The sequence below is a fragment of the Glycine max genome, chromosome 15 (assembly GCF_000004515.6).
Source record: "Glycine max cultivar Williams 82 chromosome 15, Glycine_max_v4.0, whole genome shotgun sequence".
NCBI classification, from domain to species: Eukaryota; Viridiplantae; Streptophyta; class Magnoliopsida; order Fabales; family Fabaceae; genus Glycine; species Glycine max.
Window position 1 is genome coordinate 29,376,153 of NC_038251.2, and position 9,749 is coordinate 29,385,901.

General features: G+C 39.4%; 1 non-coding gene across 1 annotated transcript; it reads right to left on the reverse strand.

The window, feature by feature from the left end:
• Positions 1-3,377: 3,377 nt before the first annotated feature.
• LOC112999639 (small nucleolar RNA R71) lies at positions 3,378-3,484 on the reverse strand. The gene has a single exon (XR_003264850.1). It is a non-coding gene; the product is annotated as a small nucleolar RNA R71 (small nucleolar RNA).
• Between the last annotated feature and the right edge of the window lie 6,265 nt (positions 3,485-9,749).

Genomic DNA, 9,749 nt, shown 5'->3' on the forward strand with positions numbered 1-9,749 from the left:
AACAATTCAATCAATTCATTACAATCCTTGAATCTCTTTGAACTTCTTCTTCTTCTTTGTGCCAAAAGCTTTCCAAAGTTTTCTGGTTTTCTAAACCTTGAAAACTTGTGCTATTCATTCTTTTCATCTTTTCTCTCTTTGCCAAAAAGAATTCGCCAAGGACTAACCGCCTGAATTCTTTTTGTGTCTCTCTTCTCCCTTTTCCAAAAGAACGAAGGACTAACCTCCTGAATTCTTTTGAGTCTCCCTTCTCCCTTGTCAAAGAATTCAAAATGACACAGTCTGAGAATTCTTTTCATTCTTCCCTTTCCCATATACAAAAGATTTCAAAGGACTAACCACCTGAGAATTCTTTTGTATCCCCATTCACAAAGTTTCAAAGGTTTAACCGCCTGAGATCTTTGTCTTAACACATTGGAGGGTACATCCTTTGTGGTACAAGTAGAGGGTACATCTACTTGGGTTTGACTGAGAACAAGAAAGGGTACATCTCTTGTGGATTAGTTCTAATGGAGGGTACATCCACTAGGTTGTTCAAAGAGAACAAGGGAGGGTACATCCCTTGTGGATCTTTGCTTGTAAAAGGATTTTTACAAGGTTGGAAAATAAATCTCAAGGACCGCAGGTCGCTTGGGGACTGGATCTAGGCACGGGTTGTTGTCGAACCAGTATAAAAACTCTTGTGTGTTTGTCTCCTTCTTCCCTACTCTTTTACTTTCTGCTGTGCATTTTAATTTCCGCTTTTACTTTTGGTTAAGTTTCTCTTCTACTCCTTATTCACTTAACAACATAGTAAAAGCCTTAGAAGAGTAAATTTTTAATTAGTAAAGGTTTAGGAATAATTATTTCAACCCCCTTCTTAATTATTATGAGGCCACTCGATCCAACATTGTCATCATTTTCTCATATTTCTTAACCCTTTTTGTCACCATTTTAATTATTGATTAGCCTTAATTGTCAAATTAATTATGCAGTTTTATCATTTGGACCTACTGGATTAATTTTGTGTTTTTAATTTAACTTCAGGAGAATTATAAGCAATTGGGCTTGAATCCAGAATTGAGCTTGGACTTGAAGAGAGCAGACTATTTTATTCTACCAAATTTTATCTTATCTAGATATTATTTAGATTTGATCTCATCTAGCTATTGTTTCATCTAGATCTTATCTTATCTTATCTAGATATTATTTTATTTATGGGCTTGGATTTAAAACAAATTTGTAAGCTTTGGGATTGAAAACTATATAACAGCACCAAGGTTCTAGTTTAGGCTCTTCTCTCTCTCCTCTCCTCTCTCTCTTTTTCATTTTAGTTTTAGAGTGCTACTCTCAATTTGTTTTAGTTTCTTTTTTGTTTTGGAGAATAATTCTAGTTTTCTTCGTTTCTATTACAATTTTGTTTTCTATTGATTAATGGAAGGCTAAGTCTCTAGCATTGTTTTCTCTTGAGGATCAAGCACAACACTCTTTGAGGTTCTATTATTACTATTAAATTCTGATCAGTTTTTCTTCTTCACCAATTACTCTGTATTTGTTGCTATTAATTCATGCATGCTTAGTGCTTGATTAATTGTCTCTGCGCTTAATTTATGTTCATGCTTAATGATCGTTCATGATTAATTGGTGTATGTGTTGCTTAATCACAAATGAATGCCTTATGTTAAATTTAACTTAGTAATTTAATTTAGGGTTGGATTAAGTGGTTGAACTGATAAAGGATAAACTCTCGTAACCTAGGATAAGAGACTTTCTTGTGAATCAAGGGAAAGCAACTTGTTTTAATTCTGATATTTTCTAATTCACATCTATTCGATGTTTAATTTACAAAAGCAAACAACCCCCCCCCCCCCAATTCATTACTATTTTCCTACTATCTATTATGAACGTTTGGTTGACCATTGCTCGTTGGGAGACGACCTAGGATCACTTCCTAGATACTGCACTTTTAATGTTTATTTGATTCGGGTACGACCTCGATCAAATTTGGCGCCATTGTCGGGGAGCAGTGTCCAAAGGTTCATAATAGCTAGTGATTTGTGTTTTATGTTTAGTTGTTTTATGCTTTCGTGTTAGTGTTGTGTTAGTGTCTTGTTATTTTGTTTAGTGTGGTGTTTTGTTTTAGTTTTTTCTGTTTAGCGCTTCCCCTGTTTTAGTTTTTGTGTTTTGCTGTGAATAGTGTTTTGCGATGGATTTAGTGACCACTTTTATTGACCTGGAAAACAGAGTAGTAATACAAATCCATTAGTGACTGAATTAGTGACTGTTGCTGACAATTTAATTGGCGATTTTTGTTTTGATAGTTAGGGTTGTTATTTTTGGCTGAATTTTGGTGAGGTAGGTTCTTTTAACTCATATTTTGTGTGAAAAATACCAGGAACACTTGGTGTTGCTAGATTTGAGAGATTCAAAAAAATTTGAGAACTTATGTTTAGCAAAACTTCAAACGGCTATTATTATATTGCTCCGGGTATCAGAATGACTATTATTATATATGTATTTGGGGTAGAAAAAATTTCCCATACGTGGCAGCCCACCGAAGGCTGGTTGAGGTCTCTAGCTAGCCAAAATCGTTTGTTTTATTTTTCAAGTTTTATTGTTTTATTTTTCTAAACTTTCCTTAGGTATTTTCCATAGTTAGACTTTGAATTTTTGTCTGAAAATTTTTGTGCTATCTTTTCATGATTTTGTAAGGTTTGTCACAACATTTCAAGTCATTTGGATATTATTTGAGGGTAGATGTAGTTCAAACCTACACTGTTACTTGCATAAGAAGGCAACTAGTTGTGCATGCTGAATGTAGTGTATGACTAGAGGCAATCCATCTGACTTACAACCCTTTGATCCTGAGATAGATAGGACATTTCATAGATTAGTTAGGCATCATTTTGTACCTTTTGAGCATCCTGAGCATTCTGTTATTGGTGAGTCAGAGCATTCTGTGGTTGGTAATTTTGATCATCCTGATTTTGAGCATTATAGTTTTGAACATTCTGAGAACATGGCACAACCTCCACCCCGTGAGATGACTTTAAGGGAAATGGCTGCACCTGATTTCACCTACGAAAGCTTGTGCATCCAATACCCTGATGAGGATGTCCCATAAGTTCTTAAAACTGGACTGATCCATTTGCTTCCAAAGTTTCATGGCCTTGTAGGTGAAGACCCGAACAAACATCTGAAAGAATTCCATATTGTCTGCTCCACCATGAAACCCCCAGATGTCCAGGAGGATCACATATTTCTGAAGGCTTTTCCTCATTCTTTAGAGGGAGTGGCAAAGGACTCGCTATATTACCTTGCTCCAAGGTCCATCACGAGCTGGGATGACCTCAAGAGAGTATTCTTAGAAAAAACATTTCCCTGCTTTCAGGATCATGACCATCAGAAAGGATATTTCAGGCATTAGGCAACTCAGTGGAGAAAGCCTATATGAATACTGGGAGAGATTTAAAAAACCATGTGCCAGTTGCCCTCACCACCAAATTTCTGAGCAGCTTCTTCTCCAATATTTTTATGAAGGACTCAGTAACATGGAGAGAAGTATGATAGATGCTGCCAGTGATGGAGCCCTTGGAGACATGACCCCTACTGAAGCCAGAAATCTAATTAAGAAGATGGCTTCAAACTCCCAACAATTTAGTGCCAGAAATGATGCTATTGTCATTAGAGGAGTGCATGAAGTAACCACGAATTCATCTTCATCAGTTGAGACTAAGAAGCTTGAAGGTAAACTAGATGCCTTGGTTAACCTGGTAATCCAACTGGCCATGATTAAAAAATCTACACCTGTCGCCAGACTCTGTGGTTTATGCTCCTTTGTCGACCACCACACAGACCTTTGCCCTTTTGTGCAACAATCTGAAACAATTGAACAGCCTGAAACTTATGTTGCAAACATCTACAATAGACCTCCTCAACCTCAGCAGCAAAATCAGCCACAACAGAACAATTATGACCTCTCCAGCAACAGGTACAATCCCGGGTAGAGGAATCATCCCGACCTTAGATGGTCGAATCCTTCACAACAGCAGCAACAATAACAACAGCCTTATTTTCAAAATGATGCTGGCCCAAGCAGACCATATGTTCCTCCACCAATCCAACAGCAACAGCCTCAGAAACAGCAAACAGTTGAGGCTCCTCCGTAACCTTCCCTTGAAGAACTTGTGAGGCAAATGACTATGCAAAACATGCAGTTTCAACAAGAGACCAGAGCCTCCATTCAGAGCTTAACTAATCAGATGGGACAATTGGCTACACAGTTAAATCAACAATAGTCCCAGAATTCTGACAGATTACCTTCTCAATCTGTCCAAAATCCCAAAAATGTGAGTGCCATTATGTTGAGGTCAAGAAAGCAGTGCCAAGGACCTTAACCAACAACATCTTCCTCATCCGCAAATGAACCTGCCCAACTTCACTCTACTCCAGAAAAAGATGATGACAAAAATTTAAAGAGTAAGTTACCTAACAATTTCTATGCAAGTGAATCTTCCACTAGTAATTCTGATTTACAGAAGCAGCATATCCCTCTTCCATTCCCTCCAAGAGCAATTTCCAACAAAAAAATGGAAGAGGTAGAGAAGGAGATCTTGGAAACATTTAGAAAAGTAGAGGTAAACATACCTCTGCTAGGTGCAATAAAGCAAATTCCAAGATATGCTAAATTCTTGAAAGAGTTGTGCACTCATAAGCGGAAGCTTAAAGGAAGTGAAAGAATTAGCATGGGCAGAAATGTCTATGCATTGATTGGTAAATTTGTTCCCCAAATCCCTGAAAAATGCAAAGATCCATGTACATTCAGCATACCTTGTATTATAGGGAACAATAAGTTTAACAATGCCATGCTAGATTTAGGAGCTTCTGTTAGTGTTATGCCTCTGTCTATTTTTAATTCTCTATCTCTTGGTCCTTTGCAGTCAACTGATGTGGTAATTCATTTAGCTAATAGAAGTGTTGCCTATCCTGCTGGTTTCATAGAGGATGTCTTAGTTAGAGTTGGTGAACTGATTTTCCCTGTTGATTTTTATATTTTGAATATGGAGGAGGGATTTTCTAAAGGATCGGTTCCCATCATTCTAGGCAGACCTTTTATGAAAAATACTAGAACCAAGATAGTTGTATATGCAGGCACACTATACCTCTGACTTTATTTATGAGGTACAAGCTGTGAAACCATCTCTTTCTACCATTATCCAGCCGCCCACACCAGAATTGAAGCCTCTGCCATCAAATTTAAAATATTCTTACTTGGATGATAGCAAAAGTTTTCCAGTAATTATATCTGTCTCCCTTGCTGATGAGCAAGAGGAGAAGTTGTTATCAGTTCTTAAGAAGCATAAGAAGGCAATAGGCTGGACCCTGGCAGACATTCTTGGTATTAGCCCATCCACATGTATGCATCAGATAAATTTAAAAGATGGGGCTAAACCAGTAAGACAACCACAGAGAAGACTCAACCTGGTGATTCTTGATGTAGTGAAGAAGGAGGTAACCAAGCTTTTGCAAGCTGGAATCATTTATCCTATCTCCGATAGCCAATGGGTGAGTCCCGAAGAAAACCGACCTCACCGTGATAAAAAATGAGAAGGAGGAGCTGATTCCTACTCGGGTGTAGAACAGTTGGAGAGTCTGCATCAACTATAGGAGACTGAACAAGGTTACCAAAAAGGACCATTTTCCCCTGGCATTCATTGAACAGATGCTTGAACGCCTGGCAGGTAAATCTCACTACTGTTTCCTTGATGGTTTTTCTGGTTATATGCAAATCACTATTACTCCTGAGGATTAGGAAAAGACCACATTCACCTACCCCTTCGGCACTTTTGCCTAGAGGAGGATGCCTTTCGACCTGTGCAATGCCCCGGGTACCTTCCAGCGGTGCATGATCAGTATTTTTAGTGATTTTTTAGAAAATTGCATAGAGGTGTTTATGGATGATTTCACTGTATATGGATCCTCTTTTGATATTTGTGTGGATAGTCTAGAAAAGGTTTTGAATAGATGCACTGAAACTAACCATGTTCTAAATTTTGAAAAATGTCATTTTATGGTTGAGCAAGGTATAGTTTTAGGCCACATTATTTCCAATTAGGGCATTGAAGTAGATCCTGCAAAAATTTCTGTTATTGCACAATTGCCTTACCCCTCTTGCGTGCGAGAGGTGCAATCTTTTCTTGGTCATGCAGGATTCTACAGGCGCTTTATAAGAGATTTTAGCAAAGTAGCCCTTCCACTATCCAACTTGTTGCAAAAGGAGGTAGAGTTTGACTTTAATGATAAATGCAAAGAGGCTTTTGATTGCCTCAAAAGAGCACTAACTACCACCCCCATCATCCAAGCACCCGACTGGACAGCCCCTTTTGAGCTTATGTGTGATGCATCAAATTATGCATTGGGGGCTGTCCTTGCTCAGAAAATTGATAAATTGCCCAGGTTTGTATATTATGTTTCTAGGACTTTAGATGTTGCCCAAGCGAATTATACTACTACTGAGAAAGAGCTACTAGCCATAGTTTTTGCTCTTGAAAAATTTCATTCTTATTTGCTTGGTACTCGCATTATTGTTTATACTGACCATTCAACTCTAAAGTACTTATTGAAGAAGCCTAATTCAAAGCCTAGGTTGATCCGATGGATGCTCTGGCTCCAAGAGTTTGACTTGGAGATCCGTGATTGGAGCGGAGCACGAAATTTAGTTGCTGATCATTTGAGTCGGATCGAACGTGTGTCTGATGAGGATTCACCCATTCGGGATGATTTCCCGGATGATCATTTGTATATACTGTATAGTATTTGTTATTCTCTTTCTACTCCCTGGTTTGCTAACATTCTCAATTATTTAGTTGCTTCTGTTTTTCCTCCCTTAGCATCTAAAGCTCAAAAAGATAAAATTAAAAGTGATGCTAAGCATTTTATTTGGGATGACCCCTACTTGTGGAAATTGTGCAATGATCAGGTCATTAGACGATGCATTCCAGATCATGAGACTGACTCAGTCCTGTGGTTCTGTCATTCTTCCGCACCGGGCGGTCATCCGGGCTTTTATTGGCCCACCATCTTTAAAGATGCATGGAAGATTTGTAGCACTTGTGCGTAATGTCAGAGAGCAGGAAGTGTACTTACATGATGACAACAAATGCCTCAGCAACCTATGCTATTCTATGAGGTGTTTGATGTCTGGGGCATAGATTTCATGGGCCCTTTTCCCGTCTCTTTTGGTTATGTTTACATTCTCCTTGCAGTTGATTATGTTTCAAAATGGGTGGAAGCCAAGCCAACTAGAACTAATGATGCTAAGGTCATTGCAGATTTTGTCAGATCTAATCTATTTTGCAAGTTTGGAGTACCTAAAGCAATCGTTAGTGATCAAGGAACCCATTTTTGCAACAAATCAATGCATGCCTTGCTTAAAAAGTACGGGGTTTTACACAGGGTATCCACACCATACCACCCCCAAACCAATGGATAGGCAGAAATTTCTAGCAGGGAGATCAAGAGAATTTTAGAGAAGATTGTGCAGCCAAGCAGGAAAGATTGGAGTACCAGGCATGATGATGCTCTTTGGGCACATCGGACTGCCTACAAAGCACCCATAGGAATGTCTCCTTATCGGGTTGTCTTTGGAAAGGCATGTTATCTTCCAGTGGAGATTGAGCACAAAGCATACTGGGCAGTAAAGACCTACAACTTCTCTATGGATCAAGCTGGTGAGGAAAGAAAGTTGAACCTGAATGAGTTAGATGAGATCCTCCTAGAAGCGTATGAGAATGCCAAGTTCTACAAAGAAAAGACCAAGAAGTTCCATGACAGCTTGATAATTAAGAAGGACTTCATGGTTGGGCAAAAAGTGTTATTGTATAATTCTAGGCTTGGACTCATGAGTGGTGTCGCAACCTACCCTCCGGCAGGAGGGCGACGCGAGACTCACGGGTGCGTCTTCCAAGAAAGGAAAACGCGCGAAGTCGCCACCAACGTTTATTCGAGGAAAACGTCGGATAAACTGGAAAAGACGTGGTCTACGAACTTTAAGTGAAAGGTTCGGGAGTTGTATTTACGTACGGGGAAGGTATTAGCACCCCACACGTCCGTCACAAAGGACGACAACCTTTAATCAAGTGTGCAAATATGACTTCAATTCATGTTTTATTTCCCTTTTACGTTTTTGTCTTTTTATGCCTTTTTTGTATTTTTTCTCTTTTTGTGGTCGACAAGGGTGTTTCCGTTGCTCCTACGTATTCCTCAATTGTGATAAGGAAATCAGACCTACGTAGTTCTTTTAGAACTAAACGTTGGTTAAGTTGTTTTTTATCTTTTTTGCAAGATATATTTTGACTGAACAAATGTCGTTCAAGGCATTGGACCATTAAATGATCTTTTGTTTTTGAAATGAGAGAAACGTTAAGGCGTTGGAACATTAACAATCTCTTGGTTTTCAAATGAGAGAAACGTTAAGGCGTTGGACCATTAACGATCTCTTGGGGTTTTTGAAAAGAGGTAATAAAGCTACATGTAAATTTTAGGCCTTTAGAAATCTACATTTAACCAATAAAAGCGAAAAAGACAATTTCAAGGCGTTTGGACCTTAAAAATGGCCCCTTTTTAGGTGATGACAAAAGGGGGTACGAAAAGTAAATGAAATGAAAATAAAAGTACGCGAAACATGTGGGGACCACTAAGGGTACATAGAATGAATTGAAAAGTTTGATTTCGGGAACTTCCCGGTTGAAGACCGAAGAAGAACGAACGAAGAACGACGAAGAACGGTTGAAAATCTTCGCGAAATCACCCACGGAAACGTCACAGAAGCGTTACGGAAGCGCCTCAGCTTGGATTTTCTTCACGGAAACAATTTTTCTCACTAATTTTAAGCGATTCTCAGATACCAGGAGGGTTGAACATTTTTGTTCTTCCCTTCCCTCCTTCCCCTACTTATAGGGAAAAGAAGGAGAAGCTTGCCACCCAGCTCGCCCAGGCGAATTCAGCTCGCCCAGGCGAACTCAGCTCGCCAAGGCGAGCTAGGTTGCTTCCTCCAGAAGGCACCGCCTTCAGGAGAACTTCTAGGAAGGCCTAAGTGGGTCTGGTTACTATTTGCACCCCCCTGTTTACTAAATACACCCCCTTACCTTTTTTTGCTTATTCTTTTTCTGTAACGTTACGGAAACTTACGAATTACCTAACGATACTTGTTTTCTTTCTGTAATGTTATGGAACCTTACGGATTATGTAGTCATCCCTTTTTGGCTTCCGGGATGTTAGAGAGCTTTACAGATTGTGCACTAACACTTCCTTTTGACTTTCGGAATGTCACGGAACTTCACGACTTGCCTAACGATGGGTGCCAAGTACCTCGAAGTGGTCAAACGAGGGTCGCATCCCAACAATGGATGGTCCCCGAACGAAATTAGGGTATGACAGTTGCCTCTCTTTACTTGTCTTTTATTGGAGATAAAAGGGAAGTAAAGATAAGACAGTAATTTCGTTCGAGTGAAACACCATTCGGACGGTGAATCTCCCTGCCAGCAGAACCTGCAAAAATTTCGAAAATGATCAGAACCGAACAACCAACATCATCCTGATACTGTCGAGTTCGTTCCTCTTGGTTGACACAAGGCGCAGAATGACCATAATTTGTCTCTACGTGTCTTCAGACACGATCGAGCCTGGGTGGCAAGGCGCAGAATGACCATAATTTGTCTCTGTATGCCACCAGACATGACCGCCTCTGGTTAACAAAAGGCGCAACAGAC